Raw genomic sequence first — 25,885 nt, 5'->3', positions numbered from 1 at the left:
AAAGGGCAGCAGGTAAAGGATAAAAAATAGCTGAAGATGGCATTCAACATGCATATCCTCTCTTGGCAAATCATTAGTTTCATCTTGGATTTGAATCACAGCATCATTTTCAATTTATGTTCATCACTATACTGTGACTTTCTGTCAAAATAAGAACTGGTCTCATAATGTAACAAAGCAAAATTGTCGTAGTTCCCCAAACTGTATAACTTTCTATTATTTTGAGCCATCCCTTAAATCCCATTTAAAAATCACTTTTATTAGTTTTATTTTGCTCACCAAATTAAATTGTTTATTCCATGATTCTTCAAAATAGCTTAGCTGGTTTGGTAATTGTATTATTGACAGGATATTTTACTTTTTTTTTTTTTCCTAAATCTGAATCTTTGTTAGAATTTCTGCGTATTTTCAACTGGTGGGTTATTTTTTGTTTATTTTTTTTTAATGTACTTGCAATAGAGGGGTTTCTACTGGCCTCATTTGGAAGAAAGATTGAATCATGATGAGATTTTATTCTTTCTAAATGCCTTTGTCATGTGGCTAAAACGATTTTGCTATTCCCCTTGCATGTTCTCCTTAAAATGTGTGGGAGGGCAAAAGATCTTTAAAAACAAAAGCAAAAACAAAGACAAATAAAGCTATTTTCCTATTTTCTCTTCTTTATGCAATCTTTGTACTAGAAATGCATTCACCCAATGCTGAATGTCATTTTCTAACTGTTTTAAGTTCTTATTCTCAAAGACAAAGTAGGGAAAGTGGCATTGAACTAATCCATTCTTGAAAACATCTTAACATTATAAGCAGAACAAAGTGGTACAAAATGTATTCAGCCTCACGGATTTCTCTAGATTGTAACCAGAATAGAAAATGGCAGAATGTATTAATTCCTAAGATAAAATTATAATGAGAACAAAAATGGTGCGAGTTGAATTAATGTAGTGGCGGGCTTCTGTCTGCGGAGCATGGTGTTCTCTAAATACCACATTGCAGCACTTTGTAGTCACCCTCTCTTGTAAGCTATATTTTAAAGATGCTCTGAAGATAAAGCTTTTCCATATTCTCATCCCGATCAGCCACAGTGTTCCCGATACAGAATAGCCCCAGGTATTGGTGAATGGACTTAACCTTGAAGGAAAAAAAGGAAATTTAACTAGCAGTAAGATTTTCGTTATTACAAACATAGATTCTGACATGCTCCCTTCCTAGCAGATCACCTTTAAGCCTGGCCACTCCCAGGAAAATTTAGTTGAAGTAATTAGTAATTAGTTGAAGGAAGGATTTGTTCTTTGCCCAAACGAATTCACATATTACAATGCATAAAGAATTACTTGATGTTTTCTGTCATTGCTGCTTGAGGGGCCAGGTTTTAAATGGATGGCCATCTTTTTTCTGGGGTGATTTTCGAATGGGTATTTCCCAAAGAATATGTGTGAGGCTAGATTGTCTTTTATGGTAACTTTTATCCATATTATAAAATAAGTATATTTTATTTATAAAATAAATAAGTTTATTTTATATGTAAGTATAGACCCAGTGTGGATTTGAGGAGAGAGTTAGTAAATGTAGTTGAATATTATAGTAATGTACCTGCAGTGCCATTCAGATGCAGATTTTTAGAAGCTTTATACTGTTCAATGAAGGCAAATGTGTCCCAATAATAAGCAACTGAAACTCAGAGCTTCAAACACTTCAAAGAGACTGTGACTCAAGAAGCCACCGTGGAAAGCCTCGAGTAGTCATGCTAGAATTTTGAAATGTTTAATAATGCCTGCCCCATGTAGCTTTCCACGCTCCAAAACCTGATCTGATTGCAAAATTTTAATCAGTGATTCTAGTCTTTGGATCAGAACAGCTTTGCTGATTTGATTGGCAGCAATATTGCTTTTGTTTCAAATTTTCATGACGCAGAAAATATGGGTCCAAGTTTTTCCCTCTCTGCATTAATACTGCTGCAAAGGGCATGCCTAATGCATATCCAAACTATGAATTAGAGTTTTTAATAACATCAGAGTAAGGCATAAGCAGTACTGTCTTATCGTGGCTGGTTGTGCAATCTGCTAACTCTAGATAATAAGCAAGAGCAAACTGTGAATTAGCAGAATGTGCTAAGCCTAAATGATATCAGGCACTTTTTATTTTCTCTTTCCGCATATAAGCTGCCAAGACAGCTCTGTGGCATAACCTCTTTAAACAAACCTAGTGACTTATAAATGTTATTTTCCTGGGACAACTTCCTTGTGTGAGCCCTCCTGTCAGCTTTGTCTTAAACCCACACAGTGAAGTATCCTCACCGTTGAAGAACCTCGGAGATGAAGCTGTTTATTTCCTCTCAGCCCTCCAACCTGTCTCTAAAGATAAAACCAGTGGTATTTTAGCCTCTCTAAAGTTTGATTAAAAGAGAGAGAGGCTCAAATGGTGAAAACCCAAGATTGCCTTACTGCTTTAAGTTTCAAAAACTCAAAAACCTTTAAATAAGTAAGGCCAATGACTCTCTCTTTCTTGAGTAAATCAGTCTCTCCTGGAAAAAATTGACCTAGAGTATGTTCTCCCCATTCTCTTCAAGGCCAACGTATGTAACGTTTGTTTGAATTTTCTTTTGAAATCATAGTAAGAAGTATTAAGATCCGATGATTAAGCATTTAACATAAAATTAAAAGGCCATGATTATTCATTAGGAAAGCACAATGTACCTAGAATTCAATTAGATTTCAAATAGACTGCTTTCTTTCTAGACACAATCACAATTCATGGTTTTGACATTTCTGCCTGTCCTTGTCTTTCAGGCTTTATAATATTTTGTTCATATCTGCAGCATTTTAAGGGTGGGAGAAAAGATTTTGGAAGTTTAGCATGGTCTGAGCTTTCAATTTCCCACAAGAATTCTGATTCTGCTTTGCACCCCTGAGTTTCTTTAGACAGATTAGGGAATGATATTTGATAGTTATGAGGTGACTCTACATGAAATTTGCCTAACTGAATGAAGCTTACAGTCTAGAATAGAAGGCAGAATTCAGAATTCATTTGTACATATAAGAAATTTGTGTATGATAAAAGAGCACAGGCAATTCAGCAGGAAAGTTTGAATATTTGGAAACAGAATTCAGTGTAGATCCTAATCTCTCATTATATTACACAATATATCCCAGGTATATTGAAATAAATATCAAAATTAAACTCATAAAAAGAAAACAAAAGGTATTTATCTGTTTTTTATATGGAGAAGGATTGTCTACATTTCAAAACAATAGAAAAATAATACAAGGGAAAAATAAATTGGAATTATTTTGTTAAATCTGAATATATTAAAAAAATCCTAGATAAAACTAAGAGACAGCCAAGAAACTAGGAAAAACATTTGCCACAATTATGAAAAAGGTCCAAATTACTTATTAAATAAAGAGCCCATACAAATCGATTTGCAAACAAGACCCCAAAAAGTAAATGAGCAAAGGTAACAGGTGAGTTGCAAAAGAGGAAACTCAAGGGTTCAAAGTGAATAAAAGCGTGCAACTTCACAAATATGAAAATAAATTAAAAAGTAAAGCTGTAGTAAGTTGCCATTTGTTTTCATCTATTAAATAGCAAAGATTATAACAGAGGAAATATTTAGTGATGGCAATAATAGAATGAGATGACCACTTTGTACCCTATCGCTGAGAGTGGTCATTGGTGTGGCCATTCTAGACATCAATTTAACAAATATCAAGAGACTTAAAAATATTATATCCTCAGTGTCTGTAGTATATTGCTGGGTAAAAAAAGAAAACTGAAGTTTTTATAATATTGTCTTAGTTTTCCAGAGTTACAATGAGAAAAACCACATATTGGCTGCCTTAAATGACAGAAATTTATTGTCTCATAGTTTTGGAGGCTAGAAGTCCAAAGTGAAAGTGTTGTCAGGCCATGCTTTCTCTTGGAATTCTGGTGATGGCTTGCCAGCAATCCTTGGCATTCCTTGGTTTGTTAACGAATCTCTGCCTCTGCCACGTGGCAATCTCTCTCTCCTTGTCTGGCATCTCCTAACTCACTCTGTTAGAATTTGCTCTGCTTATGAGGACTTCAGCCATATTGGATTAAGGCCCGCCCTTCTTCAGTTTGGCCTCACCTTAACTAATAACATCTTCAAAGGTCCTCTTTACAAGTGGGTCCACACCCACAGGACTTGGGGTCAGGACTTGAACATGTCTTAGTGGAGGACATCGTTCAATCTACCACAAATATGATCCCATTGTTTTTTTTTAGAAAGAAGAAAAGGAAGGAGCCAAAGGAAGAAAAGAAAGAAGGAAAGAAAGAAAGAGTTGTGGGTGTATACAAAACAAATGTGGTAATTCTGTTTTCTCTTTTTTATGGGAGTTATTTTTTGCAATAAGCTTGTATTGCAATCTGAAAAGAGAATAAAAAGAGTAAGAAACTTGCAAACAAAAATGCTCATATCCTTTAACCTGCTGATTTCTCATTTAGAAAATCATACAAAGGAAAAGTAAAAAAGGTAGGTAAAGATTTATGTACAAATATGCAGCTGTAATAAATTATACATTAGAAGGATTTAAATAACATGATAAAATTCACAAATTACAAGCAAACAGAATAAAACAAAACAGGATACAAAATTGTATGTAAAGAATGATCCCAACCTCAAAAAATGTGAAAAAGACGAGAAAAAATTATACCAAAAAATGTTATGGTGGTGTCCCTGGGTAGATTAATTATGGAGGAGTTCTGTTTTCCTTTATCTTTTGCTATGCATTTTTTTTTAAATTACTAAGTACTGCCTTTACAAGTGGGGATGGGGGGCAGAAACTCTACATCTCTGGCCCTGAAATTATGTTCCTTTTCACTCTACCAAAGTGTAATAGTTTTCTTCAATAAAAGGCTTCACACCTTGCCTTAGGTGAGAAATGATGAAGCATCAGAAAGGGACCACAAAATCTGCATGTCATTGGGAAAACAAAATTTCTACCAACAAGCAGCAGGCATTAGTGTCCTCCAGGTACCTTGCCCAATGGCACATCAGCCAGCTAATGTCCATTATTTGGAATGACATACTATACTACTAAACCTGAGCAGCTAATAAGCCAGAGTTGGGGGACATCATTCTAGAAACACAGACTCCAGAAGGTCTGCTCTCCATGAACGGTGTGATAACTCTCAGAAGCAAGGATCAGCGGGCATTGCCATGTGCAGTGCTTTGGACGGCAGCATCATTGGGTGCATCAGGTAATCGCTGGGTAAACATCTGAATGCCAATTGCAAAAGATACTCCTGTGAGTAGTAAAAATGTTCTCTGTTTGCAAGTCAAGACTTACCCCTCTGTTTTGGAGATACCTGAATTGGTTTGGCGCCTTTCCAATTACAATCTGTTTGTAATCACCCAGGGTCTGTAACATCAAGCAGTGTTATGAGGGAATTAATTCTTTCTATGTGACAGTTGTTAGTGTAACTCATGTCCTTGTTTTTAATTGCTGGATCAAATTACTTTGCAGATTATTTCATATTTCATCCCAAGAGAAAGGAATAGAAAAATGCGCAGTGCCTGTGGTGACTTATTTGTTTAGTCTACCCAGGAAAAAAAGCAGAATTAAAAAGATTGACTTTCTAAACAAAATGACTCTTCCCTATCCTTAGAGTATATTTTGGATGACTTAAGATGGAAAAGTTAGCCTGAGTACATTCTTTCTGTTTAAACACTCTAGGAACTAAGTTTATTTTCATAACGGTTCTGCCAAAATAATGGCCATAAAGGTCACAAAGCAATATCTCCTAATAAATACCTTGAAAAGGATTTACAATTCAATGATCTTTCATTAAAAGAAGCACCTTGAAGACAAGAAATTAATGAGATTTAGAATAGTTTATTAAGGAATACCTAATAAGACTTTCTTGAGATTCAAATGTCAAGATGTTAAAGAAAAAACAAAACCACAAAAGAAACAGCAAATGCAAATTATATTTGGGGAAAAAAGACAAAAAGTATTTGTTTTTGCGGAACTCAAATTTAATTCCCGTATTTGAATACATACCCAGTAGACATTGCATCCATTTTTGAGTCACACCCACTGAATGCTTTTCACACTAATATTTGGAATCTCAGAAAGAACCAGTGACTGTTTCTTAGGTGTTTTATTAGCTAAGAGTTTAACTATAGGCTGACAGGGAGGTGGAAGCCTGGAAAAGACAAGCTCACGTAACTGAAAAGCTGTAGAGAGAATTCATTGTTCTATTTATTTCCACCTTGTGATGAGTTGAGTTGAGAGCAAAATGTATTTATAACAATGGAGCACTTGAAATGAACTGTTGCCGTAACTGTCGAGGCCAGCCAACATCCATATTCCCTCATAAATAGTCATCTTATAAAGTAGACCTGAGTGATAAACTAAAGAGGAATTATAGATCAGTGATCACTTAAAAGCAGGGAAATTGATAAATACTGCCTGGCTGCCTGGCAAATAAAAAACATAGTCATCATTAGATAGGGAGCTGGAACTTGCTGATTGCTGGGAAATTACAGCAATAGACAAATGAACGGGCCCACTCATTGAGGGCAAAGGTACCTTGTAGTTCAGGTAACAAAGCACTGTCAACAAAGAAAGGTCCTTGAAATAGGAGCTGAACCTGTTACCCCAAAGATTGAAGACATATATACAGGTGCAGTGTTGAAAAGCTGGCAGCCCTGAATCCGTTTTCTCAGCCAGAGTGCTGAATATATTATCATCTGTGCCATTTTGAAAAGGGGAAAGAGATATCCATAAAAATATATTTCTTTTTTTTTAACCATTGTACTATTAAATGATTACAAAGAATTCCTGAGGTCATTTACAGCTCTCATTAAAACACAACCCTTTCTAGTCTGTTATTGAAACCAATATGGTTAGATTGGTTTAAAATTTGTTTCTATGGTTCTCTATTCTATGTATTCTAAATATGTTGCTTGTTTCCCTATGTGTTAATCAAAAGAGGCAAGTTACCTGCTATAGGCTAAGCTGATTGATGGTTGTGGGGATTTTAGCTACACTTGGTCCTCTACAAAGCAAGACTCCATTGTTGAACTGGCTCAGATGCAACTAAACAAGCCCTGTGTAGGAAGCCATGGGGAGGGTATGGAGCTGCAAGCACTAATGTGGGGGAGGTTGCCACATCACTTGTACTTCATGGAAACTTCATTCTGACTGGGACAGAAAAAGTCTGAGAACTTGTTCCAGTTTGCCAATGCTGCCATTATGCAAAATACCAGAAATGGATTGGCATTCATAAAGGGGGTTTATTTGGTTACAAAGTTACAGTCTTAAGGCCATAAAGTGTCCGAGGTAAGGCATCAATGATAGGGTACCTTCACTGGAGAAAGGCCATTGGCATACGGAAAACCTCTGTTAGCTGGGAAGGCACATGGCTGGCAGCTGCTTGCTCCCAGGCTGCATTTCAAAATGGCATTCTCAAAAATGTCAACATCAGCTTTCAATAGCCATCTTCAAAATGTGTCTCTAAGCTGCAGCTTCTGTTTCTGAGCTTTTATAGTGCTCCAGTAATTAAATCAAGACCCAAGCTGAATGGGCGGGGCTACATCTCCATGGAAGCAATCCCATCAACAAGTCATACCCTAAACAAAGGTGTTACTAGTCATATCTCCATGGAAACAATCAAAAGGTTCCAACCTAATCAACACTAATATGTCTGCCCCACAAGATTGCATTAAAGAACATGGCATTTTGGGGGACATAATACATCCAAACCAGCACAGGACCCAAGGGCTAGCACTTTTAATAACTTATGAGTACACAATGTATTAACATATACAAAGCTAAGAGACACACTCAGAGAAGTTCTGTGAAGTATGTGTTATTATCCCCTTTAAAAACATGAATGAACCTCAGAGAGATAAGTGGCTTGGCCACAGTACCAGAGATGGAATCCTGGTTCCACCAGTTATCGACAGGTTTTTTGATTCTAGCTTCCAATGCCCTTCCATCTCTTTCAGCTGTAGTTAAAACATTATTCCTCCCCAGTCTGATTTAAAGAAAGATTTGTAAAAGAGAGTTAAGAGCAGACCATTTTATTCTTTCCATAGCTGTCTCTATCACAGGCATTCATGGTTCAAATAAACAAGAGAATTATAAAATTAATGATTACATGGCAATATTAGGGGAGAAAACCTTCCTCCAGCATGGGGGCAGATTGACTTGAATACTGGATGAAGCAATGAGAACTCAGAACTAGAGTTGTAAGTAACAAAGAGTAAGATAGTTACTATTCCCTAGAATATCATCGCAACATTGTAAGTTATAAAATTATTAGTAAAAGGAGGGTTAATATAAGAGATGGCCAGCATATACAGATTTCAGTTTATTTTTGTATACTTACTCCAAAAAGAGAGTTTTTATTTCAAAATTAGGTTATAATAATGAGTTATTTCAAGATATTTTGATATTTTGAATATAAAAAAAATTCACATAAAAATTGACCATTGTATTAGTTACTGCACAATTTTTAGGATTGGCTGTATAACTGGGATATCTGAAGCAGCCCTTCAGGTCAGGGTCAACTCAGCTGGCACATGGGTGTCCAGGATGCCCTTATCCACATGTCTTATTGTTGGCAGGTCTATGATGGCTTCTGGGCTGCTCTTCTCTGTACCATGTGGTCTCTCATCCTTTAATAGGCCAGTACAGATACCTTCACGTTAGTCACCAAGGTTCAAAACTCAAGGAAGAGAGAAGGCACATGCTAATATGGAAGCTCTTTCTAAGCCTCCACTGTGTTTGCTAAGAGACTGAGGAGATGTGTTTGGAAACAAACATCATCCTGAAACCTGAAGGATAAGCAGGAGTTAAGCAAACTGAGGAAGGTTTGGTGTCCAGGAAGAAGGGAGGGCGTTGTTAGGTGTGATGCCCAGAAGAACCCAAAAAGAGAGTATCTGGTCTATATCAGGATCTGAAAGACTTCGCTATGGTTGAAACTTGAGGAAACTGATGAAGAGTTGAATAAGGTGAGGCTGGAGCATAAAGCAAGGGGAAGACCCTGGAGAGGATTAAAGCTGTTTTTCAGGGTCAATGGGAAACCATTGAAGGGATTTAAATAGGGGTATAATAAAATCAGACTAGTGCTCTAGGAAAATCATTCTGGCTATAGCTGAAGACTTGATTAGAGGGAACAATACCGGAGTAAGAGAGACAAGCTAGAAGGCAGCTGTAACAACTTCTTTATTTAAAGTCTATTTTTTCAGATGTTAGTTTAGCTATTCCAGACTTATTTTATCTTTTGGCTATTGTTTGAATATACTGCTTGTATAGTCCATTCGTTTCCTTCCAATCTAGCTATATCTTTATATTTATGGTGTGTCTCAGATAAGCAGTGATGTTTGTGCTTTGTTTTTCATTATGTAACAATATATATTTTTTAATTGGAGTATTTAATCCATTAACATTTAATTTAATTTAATGATATATTGGGTTTAAACTTAATATCTTACTATTTTTGTCCCATCTCTTCTTTGTTCCTTTTTTTCCTTCTTTCTTCGCACGTTTTGGATTAATAAAGTTGCTTTTATTCTATCTCCCCTTTTACTATCTTCATATATATATGTATGTATATAATTCTTTTTAATGATTACCTAGACTACAACATGCATCCTTGATTTATTAGAGACCATTTTAAATTAGTACTTTTCCAACAAATCAGACAATGCAAGGGCTTTACAAAATTTTAACCTATACAGATATTTTTAATCACACAAGATATTTTTATTATTGTTGCCTCAGTCAGTTCATCTAGATTTACCCATAATTTTACTCTTTCTGGTGTTCTTTATCCTTTCCTATATTTCTGTGCTTCCATCTGGATCATGGTCCCTTTTGTATTTCTTTTATTACGGGCTTGATCTTGATAAATTCTGTCAATTTTTTGTTTGAATATGCTTTAATTTGGCCTCCCTTTTTGAAGGATATTTTCATTGGGTACTGTCGTGGTTTGAAGCTGTATGTTTCCCAGAAAAACATGTTCTTAAATCTAATCCATTCCTGTGGGTGTAAACCTATTGTAAATAGGACCTTTTGATGAGGCTACTTCAGTTAAGGTGTGTCCCACCTCAGTCAGGATGAGTCTTATCCCTATTACTGGTGTTCTTTATAAATTTAATGAATTCAGACATGAGAGAGAGAAAGCTCAGAAGCAAGAAGCTGAAATCAACGAGATCTGGGAGAGAAGGGAGAAACCCGCAGATGCCACCATGTGCCTTGCCAGGTGGCAGAGGAGCCAAGGATCGCCTGCACCTGGTCTTCAGGAAGAAAGCATCTTCTTGAGGATGCACAGATTTGTACATTTTCCAAGCCTTAAAAACGTGAGCAAATAAATTCCCATTGTTTAAGCCAAACTCTCATGTTATTTGCCTAAGTAGCCTAGGAAAAAAAAACAAGTATAGACTTCTAGGTTGTCTGTTATTTTCTTTTAACACTTTGAAGATGCCCTTTCTGTTGAAGATGCTACCCAATGCAGAAAGAGAGGGAGAGAAGTATCCTGGCTTCTCACTTCCTTCTGCTCTCCAACCTCCCCTAGTGCCTCCCATTGCCTTAACCCAGCCAGAAGCCAGCAGATGTAGAAGTCCTAGAAACACAGCCTGCAGGGTTCAGTCCATTTGTGATACAACTCAGAATACAGGGAGAGGAAGACAAGCAGGACACACACGTGCATAATAGCTAGCATTTATCAAGGGTTTACTTTATACAAGGCACCATACTAATAGTTACATGGTATATTGATGAGACTGGATTATGTTATGCTACAATTAAAAATAAAAAACAAAGATCTCAGTGGTTTAACAAATGCAGAAGTTTATTTCTAACTCATATTATGTGTTTAAAAGACAGTGATGGGAGACTATACTTCACACACGGGAACCCTTGCTAATGGCAAGTCCTTAATCTTGTAGCTACACCATCAGGAATGCATCACCTTCTTGATCACCATAGTAGGAGAATAGAACCTACAAAATTGTGCCTGGGCTTTCTTCTTCCCTTCTCAGTCCATTCAGCAGTTCTAGCCTTATGGTGCCACCCAACTAAATGCACAGGTGCTAGGAAATGTAGAGGAGCACACGGAATACTCGGTGAGCTCTATTGTCTGTGCTGCTCATGGACTATTTCATTTAATATCCAGCTAACAAAGTCTGAGGCCTCATTCTACAGGCTGTAGGAATTTCACTCTTCCATTGGGTTCTCCCTGCCAAGTAAATTCTTGAAATTGCTCAGTCATGCACAGATGCCATAGCAATCTCTCCTGGAGGTTACTTGTCACCTCCACCAGCCATCCCTTCTCCAGATGGCTAATTCAGACCCAGCAGGTAGGTCAGTTCTTGCCAACTCATATTTGGCTTCTCTAAACTGCTTCAGCTCTCTGCTCCATTTTGCTTTTTTCTAGAATGAACATAATTGTCTCCCCAAACCTAAATAGCACACAAAAGACCAGGCAGTGGTGTCTAACAAAATTCTACAGTCAGCTTGGGGGTACTAAAGAGAATTATCACACAGAAAAGGAAAACCTAGATGTTAGCTATGCCCTTGCTTCTAGATACTGCCCTTTAATAAAAGGTTTCCTTCTGGCTATGGCCCTTTCCTTGGACTCCTCAGTCTGTTGTAACATTTCAGTGGCCAGTTCACAATGGCAGTGCCTTTCCATGTCTCCCAAACTCAAGAGGGCAGATCTGCTGCTAGCATTCAAGACAAAGGAAATACTTTGCCCCCTCAGCTTTCCAGTCATTGCTTCCAGGGGAAAACTCTACTTCCACCCACAGTGGTCTGGCCCTAAGAACTCGGACAGGGAAATCACAGAACTTGACAGTAGATTTCCCAAGTTCTAGATTACACCACCTGAAATAACACCACATGGGGGTTTTCAGTTCAGGATAAACTTTGACATTTCCCATCTGGTTCCTTTTAGGTTGCTACCCCCTGTTTAAGGTAAAGATATGCCTTTCCATCCATCTTGTCATCATCTGGTTTCTCTTCCTGATCTCCTATGAGTAATTTTAAGATGGAACCCATGTGCATGAGTGCATACACACATATATACACATATATTCACGTACCTTTCAAGAACAAATAATAAACTGATTTTCAGGGAATTGTGAGAAAATGGCAAAGTAGTAAGCTCCAGGAATCAGTTCCTTTACCAGAATAACTATTAAACAGGCAGAAATTGTCTTAATCAGCTATTTCAAAACTCTGGAGTCCAGTAGAACACTGTACAACTTCCAGGGAAAAGTGGGAGGAAGAGGCTGGTAAAGTACGGTGCCCAGTACATTGCTCTCTTTGCACAGTAGTTACCGTCACCCATCCCAAACTCTGGTGGCAAGCACCAGTGGGGTCCAGCCCCTGGTGTGGCTTGCTGGTGCCATAAAGGGACATAAAAACCTAGTTCCCCAAGATCCAAGCAACCCAAGTGTCCATCAACTAATAAACAGATAAACAAAATGTGGTATATAGACACAATGGAATATTATTCAGTAAAAATGAATGATGTTCTGATACAAGTGACAACATGTAGAACTTATGTTGAATGAAATAAGCAGACAAAGGACACATATTTTATGATCTCACTGATATGAAATAATTAGAATAAACAAACTCATAGGGTCAGAATCTAGAATATAGGCAACCAGGGGATAGGGTGGAGGTAGGGAATAGGGAGTGCATGCTTAAAGTGTGCAGAGTTTCTATTTGGGATGATGGAAACATTTTGGTAATGGATGCTGCTGAAGGTAGCACAACATTGTGAACCCAACAGTACTGAAATTATACATTTGAATGTGGTTAAAAGGGGAAAATTTTAGGTTGTGTACATGTTAATTTGAATAAAAAATCAGAAAAAAAAAAACCATAGAACTCACAACACAGTGAACCCTAAAGTTAAACCATGGACTATAGTTCATAATACAATTATAAAAACATGCTTTCGTCAGTTGTAACAAATGTACCACAACAATGCAAGGTGTTAATAATAGGGTGGTATATGGGAACTCTCTATTTCATACATGATTTTTCTAGAAACCCACAACTTCTCTAATAAGAAAGAAGGAAAGAAGGAATGAAAGAAAGGAAGGAAGGAAAGAAGGAAGGAAGGGAACAAATAATGTACAGAGACAATGATGCAAAAAATCATATTTAGGAAAAAATATTTTCAAGGGCACAATACTGCTAAAAATATAACAATTTGCATTTCTAAACAAAATAGGTAACATGTCAGTCTGAGGTATTTATATCTAGGTTAATGGGTGACTTTAGGATCTTCCCCCAAAATAATGTGTGCAAATTTGTTTTACTTTTGGGTCGAATAAGATCCTTTCCAATTATTTTCCTAAAACAAAGGAAGTCTCCTCCAAAGATAAACTGAAGCTTCCCTTGGTAGAAATAGAACATTATTAGCAACTTTTAAAGGAACTTCACTAGTTTTAAAATAAATATATGCCCCACTGGATATCTCATTGCTCTTGGGATTGGTTCCTAGGAGAAAGAGCTGGGGCAGAGATACATTTGGTTGTTGTATTATGAGAATTTTTATAGTTGCAAGCAGTTGTTTATGTTTTGGGGTACAGGCTAAAACAAACAAACAAAAAAGGAATTTTCTGTTATGTAACTGAAAAGCAGCATGGTCCAATAGAAATATTATGTGAGCACATAAGCAATTTAAAATTTTCTACTAGCCATGTTAAAAAGGCAAAAAGAAATAGGTGAAATTAATTTTAATAATATATGTTTTATTTAACCCAATCTATCCAAAATATATTGGAGTGTATTTAATGTATTCTGTATTAAATAGAAACAAAATATATTTAAAAATATAAAGTGCTCAATAGCCACATGTGGCCAGTGGCTACTGTATTGGAGAGTATAGTACAGAGGGATGACTGGATACAGAGATTCAAATGCGGCATCAGAACCATTTCTGCCTCCTGGTTTCTCTGTTCTGCCACATTCTCCGAGATGCTATCTCCTCATGCTGGCAAAATGGCATTAGCAGCCCCAAGCTACATCTTTTCAGGTTCAAGTCCCGTGATAAAGAGTGTGTCTCCTCGATGGTGGGAGCAAAAGTCCTGAATCAGCTGGTTACGTGTCTATTCCTGAAGCAGTTCCTGGAGTGAAGAAGTAGCCTGAGGGATTACCTAGGACCCAGATCATGTGACCACTCCTGAATTCAGTGCCAGGGAACCAACCACGCATGTTGAGAGAAAGGGCAGAAGATGTGCCTCAGAAGGAAATCAGGTGCCGCTACCAGAAGAGTGGCTCGTGGGAGAAAATACTGAAACAGAAACAAAAGCAAAAATCAAGGTCCCCTCCAGGAATTGACAAAATACAGATGGCAACTGAAGCCGGGGTATTGATAAAAATCTTCCAGCAAGTACGGGGAAACAGAGTGGGAAGAGCAGAGGGTCCTGAAGGAAGTTCTGAGAGACCTTCAAATCCAAGGGCTGAGAACAGGAAGAGGAGATGGAAAAGATGAAAGTGGAGGAGCTGTCAGAGCAATGAGAGGGAGATCAGAAGCCTGTTAAGACACAGAAGCCAAAGTAAGAAATTGTTCTGAAAACTCAGTGGTGTTTAAGGCTGCCAAGAGTTAAGCAAGATAAATACCAAGCAGTGTTCAATAGATTGAGCGATACATGGGCCTTTGCTGACTTTGGCAGGAACAGTTGTGGTGGAATGGTGGGGCAGAAGCCAGATCACAGTAGGCTGAAAGTAGGTCCAACGGGAGATAAGGAGGTGGAGACAAAGCATGGAAAACTCTTCCAAGAAGGGGTGCAGATAGCAGGAGAAATCTAAGATGGTAGCCTGAGAAGGTTGTCAAGTTGAGAAAGAGTTTGTTAAATACATTATACAATTTATTTGAGCATAAATATTTTTATAGTTAACTGACATAATAGACAGTATAGTGTAAAATCGAGTTTGAATTCTAGCTTAATCACTGAATGTACTACCATTAGCAAGTGACTGTATTGATTTTCTCATTTGTGAAACAGAAATAATTATGCTGATTTTATAGGTATGTTAGAAGGATTAAATGAGATAATGAATGTAAAGAGTACTCAGTCAATCTAATTATTATTATTACCCCTCTGTACTAGGCGGTGAGCCATACTGTTTATAATTTCTATGTCTTTGCAGTTTGCTTAGAATGTTTCCTCTCTTTCACTGTCTGTCTGGTGAATTCCTGCTTACCCTTCAAGATCTGTTGCCTGTCTACCCTCCTTCCCCACAAATTCCCTAACCACGTTCGAAGTAGGGCTTTGTTTTGCCGTCCTGGTTCTCCATTGCCCTTGAAATCTACTTCCTCATGCTGATCCATAGTTCTTGCCTCCAGTGTTGATCCATGCTGGTCCCCAACAGAAAGGCCACTTCTGTGTATTGACATGGATATAATGATCACAAATTCAAATCTTTCTATCCATAATTCTAGAAATTCAGTCTTTATAGTTCAGGGACCTTCCCTCCTGAACTATTCAGTCTTCATCATTTGCATTTTCTTTTTATAGCTTTTTCTGTTCCTATTGGTTACTGCACAATTCTGTGCAGTGTTGAAAAGCTAGAGATGCAGCTTTCCATATGTTGCCTTGAGATGACAAATGTATTCTGCTGATACCCTGGGCAAAATGCCTCCTCCAAAATGCCACTGTGAATGCTTCCTTTTACAAAAGTCCAGCTGCAGTTACAGGGTAAGGGGTTTTATGGACAGGAACAAAAACCCACAAAGATGCATTTCTCCCCCAAGCCCAGTACCCTATGGTTGCTTCTTGTTACCCGGTCTTTAATGCTCCTCCTGAGCCATTTCTGCCTCTTCCACCCTCACTCAGCTCCTGCACCTGGAGTTAAATACCATCTGCCTACTCTGCTTTCTTAGGATGTTGTTATTTAACTCTTTCATGCCATCTTACATGTGGTGTTTACTTGCCTATGGCATAGAGAATGTATAATGGGTCTCAAGGAGGATTCCTCCATTGTATTTTGGGAAATCTCTTCGTGTCTTCCTTATTTCAATACATTCTACTTTTTCAGTTATTTAAGCTACAAGAGTCAAAACCTGGTGAGTTTATACACTCTGATTTTCTCCACCCACCTTTTCCATTCCGGCAAAACTAGGTGTGAACTTTCTTCTGGGTTCCTGTCCCCCAGGAGCTGGAGTGCAGATATTTAGAGGGTTAAATCCTAGAGATTAACAATTGTTCTAGTTTGCTAATGCTGCAGAATGCAAAACACCAGAGATGGACTGGCTTTTATAAAAAGGGGGTTTATTTGTCTATACAGTTACAGTCTTAAGGCCATAAAGTGTCCAAGGTAACACATCAGTAATCAGGTACCTTCACTGGAGGATGGCAAATGGCGTCCGGAAAACCTCTGTTAGCTGGGAAGGCACGTGGCTGGCATCTGCTCCAAAGTTCTGGTTTCAAAATGGCTTTCTCCCAGGACGTTCCTCTCTAGCAAGGTTGCACCTCTTCAAAACGTCACTCACAGCTGTACTCCCTTCAGTCTCTTTGAGTCAGCACATTTATATGGCTCCACTGATCAAGGCCCACCCCGAATAGGCGGGGCCACACCTCCATGGAAATATCCCATCAGTTATCATCTACAGTTGGGTGGGGCGTATCTCCGAATCCAAACATTCCAACTTAATCCCCACTATTATGCTTGCCCCACAAGATTGCATCAAAGAATATGGCTTTTTCTGGGGGACATAATACATTCAAACAGGCACAACAATTCTAATCTTACAAATGATCTCAGTTCTTGAGTGACTTGCTTGGTAGCTATCAGTTATGGAAAAGAAGTTCAATAGAAAATGGGTTTTAGATGTTACCATTTTGTTGATTATTCCAAAATACTGTCATTGGGAAATAAATGCTTAGAAACTGCTGAAAGAGATGGATGGGGGATAAAAGGAAGGATCGATTGATTGATTTTATATACAATTTTGGACACATAAAATTGCATGTGTTTCTGAGACTAAATATTTTGCTATTAAGATGTGCTTATTTTATGATGAGGTCTTCTTTATATTTTGGGAACCCAGAAGATTCAGAAAGACTCCTTGCTGCTGATGAGGCAGAGTCCAGAATGCACATTGCAGTGTGTGGAACATTGCAGCAGCACAACAAATGTTTATCGAGGGACTAATGCTCCATTTGGCCCTGCACAAGTTAGAGCCAGCTCCTTTGTGCTCACTGCCTGTCAACAGACTCTTGCAGCCACGGAGGCAGACTAGAGCAGACCGATAGATTTCACCCAAAGTTGTTAATCCACTAACAATTGGTTGTAAAAGTATGCTTATGGAAACAAATCAGGAAACTAAAAAACCAGATTTGCAATTACAGATAAAGATATAATTGCCATGCACTAGCAAAAAGAAAGGTACCCCACAGATGCAAATATTATTTTAATACGTAAAAAGTGTATTGCATTTAATGAATTTGCTTTGACCAATCAACAAAATGGACTTCTGGATTTGAAGCACTGAACTTGATTATTTGTTACTGCTACTATTTTTTTTTCTTCATTCAATCATTTGAAAAATTGGGTTCCCAACAAATTGATCAGGCAGTTCTGCCACTTACTAGTTGTGTGACCTTGGGTAATTCACTTAGCTCTCTGAGTCTTGATTTCTTCATTTGTAAAATGGGTGTAATAATCTGTATTTATTGGATTCCTGGATGAGATGGTGTGCATAAAACACCTAGCAGAGTGCCTGGAACACAGAATAGGTACTTAATATACTGCAGAATTTGCTGCCACAGCTGCTGCTACTGCTCAGTATTGGGACGGCTGAAATCTCCCTTTCTTTTACTACCCAACACTGACTCGGAGGATGACAGCCTCCTGATGGGTCTCCCTGCTTCCACTCTTGTTTCTCTCCTATCATTTATAAACAGTGGCAACAATGATCTTAAAACAAAAACTGGATCCCTTCTCTCTCATGCTTAAAATCCTTTGATGACCTCTTACTGTATTTAGAACAAATACCAGTTTCTTATTAGGGTTTTTAAGGCACTGTTTGACATGGTCTGTTCTGACCTCACTTTACTGGAATCTTCTGTTGTGGCTCTCTCCCTGAGTTACTTAAGGTAATGCTAGAAGCTGTAACAGATGAAACCCAAAATCTCAGTGGCTTAATAACAATGTATGTACTATTCACAGTAGTAGGGAGCCTCTGACATGATTCCCAAAGATCCCCATCTCCTGGTATACATGCCCTTTCCTCCCCTTGAGAGTTAGCTGGATATAGTGACTTGCTTCTAATAAACCAAATATGGTAAAAACAATGGATGGCATTGACATGATAAGGTCCACCTCTCCCTGGATCTCTTGTGTACTTTCTCTGTTGAAGCAAGATGGAAAGGCCAATATGGCAAGGAAGTAAAGGCAGCCTCTGGCCAACTACCAGCAAGGAACTGAGGTCTCAGTCCACCAGTAAGTGAGTAACTGCATCCTGCCAACCACCACATGAATGAGCTTGAAACAGATTCTTCTTAAGTTGTGACAGTTTCGGACAAATCTTTGCTGGAAGACTTATTAAGAGACACTGAAGCAGAAGATTGAGTTATGCTGTGCCCAGATTTATGACCTACAGAGATGGAGACAATAAATACACATTGTTTAAAACCACTAAGATTTGGGGTAATTTGTTACACTCATACAATATATGTAACTGGCAGCTGGTGGCTGGAGCTCTGCTCCAGGAAGTCATTTAGGAACCCATATTGAAGGAAGCTCTTTGTCTTCATCACATTACTTTCAAGGTCTCCTTGGGTGTCAACATCCAGCCAACAGATGGAGGAAAAGAAAGAGTGGAGTATTGAAGATGAGGATTTTAATGACCTGGAAGTGGCATATAATTAGCCTTTGGCCCACATCCAATAGACGGACTCACCTACTGGAATGGGCTGGGAAATGTAGTCCATGGTAAGGCAGCCACTTCTCAGCCACAACTCAACACTGTGGAAAAAGAGCTTTGGTGGTGAGGTAGTGGCCTCAACCACGTCTCTAAATCTTTTTTTGTTGTTGTTCTCAGTTACATGAACATGACAAGTTCTGTTCTCCCCTTATGGTCTCTGTCCATGCTCTTCCTTCTTTATGAAATGCTTTTTCCCATGTGGTTAGCTCTCTCTCATCTTATAGATCTTGGTTTAAATGTTACTTATTTCCTTGGACAGGCCCCTTTGAGTAGGCTCCCGCATGCCAATATTTTTTCTTAGCCTTTTATTTGTTTTTGCCATAACACTTATCCCAAATTTTGATGATTGTACAAGTCAGTTTGTGTAATTTTAGTTATATTCCCTGCTTGAGTGTTAAGCACCATGAAGTCAGGGACTATGTTTATCTTGCCCTCTACTATTTTCCTGTACTTAACACAGTGCCTGACACTGTTATTGAGCGAATGAATGAACAGCTCTAACAGTGCTTTAAAAAGGATAAGGTAGAGAGGAGCTAAGATGGTGGCATAGAGAGGAGTGGAAGACTGTTAGTCTCCCTGGAACAATTCATAAGTAACCAAAAAAACTAGTAAATAGCCTGGAATAACTGAAGGGAGACAAACATGACTGACCACTCATCATCCACCAACCTGAATTGGGAGGAATGCCAAAGATTGCAGCATAAAATCTGTAAGTAAAAACTGCAGACCTGCGCTGAGAGCCGAGAGCTGAGAGCCCCTCCCTCACGGAAGCCTCGTGGTGCTAGAGAGCAGCACTCTCCAAACAAGCGAGTGGGCCTCAGCCCAGCCCCAACTAGGGTTTTAATATTAACTGCTCAATACAGACAGCGAATCCCCAATAAGCAGACAGAGGCTTTTGGTGACAACTGACCTTGGGAGGGTCAGGGGACATATCTGTCTCAGGACAGGGAGCCCAGAGGATCAAGTGCTATCTCTGGCTAATGGGTGAATCTGGGTGAATCTGTCCCTTTCTTTCTCTGTGGAGAAAGCCTTAGATGTTTTCAGCCCACAGTGCTTTGCAGTAAAGAAAGCCTCAGCCATTTTAACATCAAAACACTTTGATCAGCAGAGTCAGAGAAACAAAGAACTTATTGATATGCAGATGACCTCTCTGGAGGAGGCATAGCTTCCCAAGAGGAAAGGGAGGGGTCTAGCTCTACTACCTGCCTTACTGGAACCAGAACCCAAAGGCTGGGGGAGGAGAGCCACAGGCCACACCCTCTTATACCAGCCAGTGACAGGCTAACTGGTGCACCTGCCGGGCATAAAAGCACAGGTGTATCAATCTTCTAAGAAAAACCATCAGGAAACCAGATACTGAATATTTCCTCCTTCTGTGACCTGAGTCTGTTTTCATCTGCGAAAACTTGATTGGGGTGGTTTAGGAGGTCAGATGCCTAGACAACAGAAAACCACAACCTACACTAAGAAAAACGAAGTTATGGCCCAGTCAAAAGAACAAATTTATACTTCAACTGAGACACAGGAATTGAAACAACTAATGCTAAATCAATTCAAAAAGTTTAGGGAAGATATGGCAAAAGAGATGAAGTGCATAATGAGAACACTGGGCATACATAAGGTAGAAATCTAAAGTTCGAAAAAACAACTGGCAGAATCTATGGAAATGAAAGGCACAACACAAGAGATGAAAGACACAATGGAGACATACAACAGCAGATCTCAAGAGGCAGAAGAAAACACTCAGGAATTGGAGAACAAAACACCTGAAAGCATACATGCAAAGGAGCAGATGGAGAAAAGAATGAAAAAATATGAGCAACATCTCCGGTAACTTAAGGATGAAACAAAGTACAAGAATGTATGTATCATTGGTGTCCCAGAAGGAGAAGAGAAGGGGAAAGGGGCAGAAGCAATAATAGAGGAAATAATCAATGAAAATTTCCCTTCTCTTATGAAAGACATAAAATTACAGATCCAAGAAGCGCAGCGTACTCCCAAACAGAATAGATCTGAATAGGCCTATGCCAAGACACTTAATAATCAGATTATCAAATGTCAAAGACAAAGAGAGAATCCTGAAAGCAGCAAGAGAAAAGCAATCCATCACATACAAAAGAAGCTTAATAAGACTATGTGTGGATGTCTCAGCAGAAACCATGGAGGCAAGAAGGAAGTGGTGTGATATATTTAAGATACTGAAAGAGAAAAACCACCAACCAAGAATCCTATATCCAGCAAAGCTGTCCTTCAAATATGAGGGAGAGCTCAAAATATTTTCCAACAAACAAACAATGAGAGACTTTGTGAACAAGACACATGCCCTACAGGAAATACTAAAGGGAGCACTGTAGCGTGATAGGAGAAGACAGGAGTGTGTGGTTTGCAACAATTTTGAGAGATGGTAGCACAGCAATGTAAGTACACTGAACAAAGATAACTATGAATATGGTTGAGAGAGGAAGGTTGAGAGCATGTGAGACACCAGAAGAAAGGAGGAAAGATAAAGACTGGGACTGTGTAACTTGGTGAAATCTAGAGTGTTCAACAATTGTGATAAAATGTACAAATATGTTTTTTTACAAGGGAGAACAAGCAAATGTCAACCTTGCGAGGTGTTAAAAATGGGGAGGCATTGGGGGAGGGATGCAATCAATGTAAACTAGAGACTGTAACTAACAGAATCATTGTATTATGCTTCCTTTAATGTAACAAAGGCAATATACCAAGGTAAATGCAGATAAGAGGGGGATAGGGGAGGCATGTTAGAAACTTGACATTGGTGGTGTTGTCTGACTCTTTACTCTACTTTGATTTAAGGTTATTTTTCATTTTGCTGCTTCCTAGCTGTCATTATTTTTTTCTCTTTCTTTTGCCTCTCTACCTTCTTTGACTCTCCCTCCTGCCTTGTGGAAGAAATGTAGATGCCCTTGTATAGATAGTGGTGAAGGTGGTGAACACATAAATATGTGACCATACAGAGAACCATCGATTGTTTACTTAGGATGGAATGTATGGTGTGTGAACAAAACCATCTTAAAAAAAAACAAAAAAAAAAGGGTTGATGACAAAACCTCCAGGGCAATATACTGAGTGAAATGAGCCAGACACACAAGGACAAATATTGCAGGGTCTCACTGATAAGAACTAATTATAATATGTAAACTCATAGCCATGAAATATAAGGTACCAAGATACAGGATGAGGCTTAAGAATGGGGAGAGGTTGCTTAGTATGAACAGAATGTTCAACTAGAGTGAACTTAAATGTTTGGAAATGAACCGAGGTATCAGGAGCAAGATGTGCGAATAACTAACAGTGCCACATAATGTGTGAATGAAGTGGAAAGGGGAAGCTCAGAGTCACGTATGTCACCAGAAGGAAAGTTGGAGGTCAAAAGATGGGAATGTATAGAACTGAATCTTATGGTGGTCAATGTCCATGATTAACTGTACAAATATTAGAAATCTCTTCCATGAACCAGAACAAATGTATGACAATACAATTAGAAGTTAATAATAGAGGGGCATGTAGGGAATAAATACATACCTATTGCAAACTATATTCTACAGTTAGTACTATATCAACGTTCTTTCATAAACAGTAACAAATGTACTATACCAACACTACGAGTGAACAGTTGAGGGGGGTTGGTTAGGGATAGGGGAGGATTCGAGTTTCTTTTTCTTTTTTTTCATCTTTCACTTTATTTCTTGTCTGGAATAATGAAAAGTTTCTAAAAATTGAACAAAAATTAAGTGTGGTGATGGATGCACAGCTGTATGAGGGTACCAGGGGCAGATGATTGTACACTTTGGGTCTTTGGATAATTGTAAGGTATCTAAACAATCACAATAAAAATTAAAAAGGAAAAAAAAAAAGGATAAGGTACAACACTCCCAACTAACTGTATATGACTAGGTAAAAAAGATTATCTTCTCAATTACCTCTCAGGAAAACACCTTGACAAAATGCTAGGGGTTGGTTGTGGGGTTCAAGCAAACTGAGAGAACCAATGTGCTCTGCATAAGGCAAACAGACGCATCTGGGGTTTTACTCTTGGGGTAGGTAGAGAAAAGGAGTGAGGTGGGTTAATGGAAGAAGGAAGAACAATAAGTCGGTGAGGTATCACGAAGTTGGATGTTTCCTGGGAGTGGCACAGACCCTGAGAAATTCTCAGTGGCAGGATTAATGTGGATGGGAAATTGTTTGCTGTATGAATTGCAATATGGCCCATAAATCCTCATTACCTGTAAAGTTTTAGTAAGATCTACTTTATTCACGTCCACATTCATGTGTGTTTAATGTGAGTGGGTTGTGTGTATGTGTGTGTGAGTGTGTGTGTGTGTGTGTAGGATTTTTTGAAATCAGGGAGTTGCCTTTTGCATTTGTACTGACCCACTACAGAATAGGTACAGAAGTAGGCATCTAAAGCAGAGATCATCTTGAGAATTTAAATCCCGAAGAATTCACCAAAATCTTTGCAAGAATTTCAGACTCCCCATGGCACGTGAAATAGTTTAAACAACTAATTTTATCTGAGTTTTAAGAATCTCAGAGACGCCAGTTGACACTTTTCTCACCAACCTTCTGACTTTCTATTATTGTAGACTTCGCCACCAGCAAGTTGATGCCCAACTAAGGAGGACATTTTCCAGCACCCCCTTGAATATGGGTAAGATCATGTAACTTAGTTCTGGCCAGTGAAACATGCGTGGAAGTGATCTATCTCCCATCAGGCTTGACACATGAGAAACCTACCCTGCATTCTTCCACTGGTTCTTTTCTCCATTTAAGCCAGGTATTAATGGCCAAGATGACCTCTCAGACGCCATTCAGTGAAATTGCCAGATTCCATGAGAGCCCAGGCTCCTGAATATCTGCACATTTGCAGAGAATTTCAGGTGTAGGTCAGGAAATCTCTCCATGAAGAATCAGGAAAGCAAATGCTAAATCACAAACATGATCCTTGCCTATATGTGCCTTTTGTACTTGGTGGAAATAAGACAAAGGAAGATGTCATATTAAAAAAAAACATATTGGCAAGATAAACTCCCAGCAAAAGGAGCCCCAAGGGTCTTTGAGGGGCTCATTTACTGTCTTGTAAGCCAAGCATTTTGAATGGTCTTTAAAAAGTTGCTCAGTAGGTGGGAACTCCTCTCTGCATGGGTTCACACACACAGCTCTGGGAGGATGTTTGAGTCTCCCACAGCATGATTTACAGAGAGCAATGCGATACAGAAATAAGTGGTTTTCTCTGTGTGCCACCAGAGTAAACTTTTCACATGACTTTGGAGTGGGGAAAGGGTCAGGACAATTTTCAGTCATCGTCTTTTCCCTTTGTACAGAGGTGTTGGGAGTCTTTGCAGAGGGCTGTGAAGTCAGCCAGATTTGTTTTGTCCCAAAACATCTGAGGACAGGATAGAGAAATGCCACACTCTCTCAGGATGCCGAGTAAGTGTAGAAGCCGTGGCAGCTCCTTCAGGATCCTCCGCAGTGGCTCCTGATGAGTCAGTGGGCCCCTGTCCAAACTCTAAGGTAAGTGACCAAGTGACTTCTGAGTCTAAGACCCTTTAAGCTTTATCTTTCTCCACAGGAAAATGTCGTGTCTCCTGAAAAGGCATGCTTCCTCTTTAACTGTATCCCTCATGGAGAGACCTATGCCATATCCTCTCCTCATTAAATAAAACACCTTGGAGGAAGCTTGGCAGAAACCTAGTTCAAGAGCATCTTTTTGAAAGCCAGAATTGTGATTTAAAGTTAAAGGAAAGAAACAGTGGTTTGTTCTCCAACTTCAGTTCTCGGAAGAAATTTGTCTGCATCACCCTCATCCTCAACCAGACTAACAGTTTGAGCTTAGGAAAGACAAATGTGCCCTGCAGGTCTTTCCACCCTCACATGATGGAGCCAGCAGTGCATCATACCTGGCTTGTGAACAAACGGAGACCATCGGCTTCCGTTTCACAAATACATCCATTCACTCTGAGAATTTTTTCCTCTGGCTAAGGGAGCAAAATACCTATCACAGTGTATTCTCTGTGTCCCCAGGCTTTAATATATCTCTGCGTAGCTCTCCTCAGCATTCCACATTATAAAATCAATCTCTATTTAAGTAAGAGGGGGATATTTATTTCTTAATTTTTTAATAATGTATTTTGTGATTTGTTATAGCTTCAGCGTTGTATTATTTATTTATTGTGCCTATAGGGTGCACTGCCACTTGGTAATAGAGGAGCTATGGAAACTTGAGACCTAAGCAGAAATGAGTTCAATAATATTGCTACACTCTAGGACTTTATCCAAAATTAACAAAAGAACAAAAGTGCAAAGCAAGGATAACCCATCTGACGGTGTTTGGGGAGTGTTGTAAAACCAATGGTGATGGAGATTTTTTAAAAGAATGGTAGGCACGGAGAAATGACAAATGAAGTGTTGTTTTAAAATTCAAAACCATTTCAGAAACCCCAGAAAACTGGATTTACTATGTTCTCTCTGTGTGTCTGTGTGTGTGTGTGTGTGTGTGTGTGTGTGTGTGTGTGTGTTTAACATTTTATTTAGGAAAAAGCTGTCCAAGACCTGTTCGAATTTACCTCGCAAATCATATATGCAACAATGGTGATAGCTGCAGTTTGGGGCAAATAAGCCTTCATTTTGATCCCAAGAACTCCTGACAATTTGCTGAAAGAGAAGGAGATTTTGTTCAAATGGAGCAAAAGGGAGTCATTTCTGTTTGTCTGTTCTTACCATTTATCAAATTAAAAAAAAAAATGAATTTCTTAAACTTAATTATTGTCTCCCAAAGTTAAAGGAAGTAACCACAGTTGAAAATTGTCTAATATGCATAAAAATGATGTCATAACGTTGAGGTCATTTAGATAAAAATCAGGATTCAACTGACATGTTTAACCCAGAAGTTTCTATACCTATAAGACATTACTCAAGCCTAGTGATATGACACTAATTA

At 38.7% G+C, this 25,885-nt stretch overlaps 1 long non-coding RNA gene across 1 annotated transcript in view; it reads left to right on the top strand.

The window, feature by feature from the left end:
• The window catches only part of LOC119505859, a 49,376-nt gene extending 24,787 nt beyond the window's left edge, over positions 1-24,589 (top strand). Inside the window, exons 2-4 of the long non-coding RNA XR_005210889.1 lie at positions 4,243-4,324; positions 23,532-23,596; positions 24,270-24,589. This is a non-coding gene — a long non-coding RNA (uncharacterized LOC119505859). The remainder of the gene's footprint in view (positions 1-4,242; positions 4,325-23,531; positions 23,597-24,269) is intronic.
• Positions 24,590-25,885: the final 1,296 nt, after the last annotated feature.

Source organism: Choloepus didactylus, chromosome 11, assembly GCF_015220235.1.
Source record: "Choloepus didactylus isolate mChoDid1 chromosome 11, mChoDid1.pri, whole genome shotgun sequence".
NCBI lineage: Eukaryota > Metazoa > Chordata > Mammalia > Pilosa > Megalonychidae > Choloepus > Choloepus didactylus.
The sequence above is the reverse complement of the archived record's forward strand: the minus strand, read 5'-3'. Positions and strand labels throughout refer to the sequence as shown.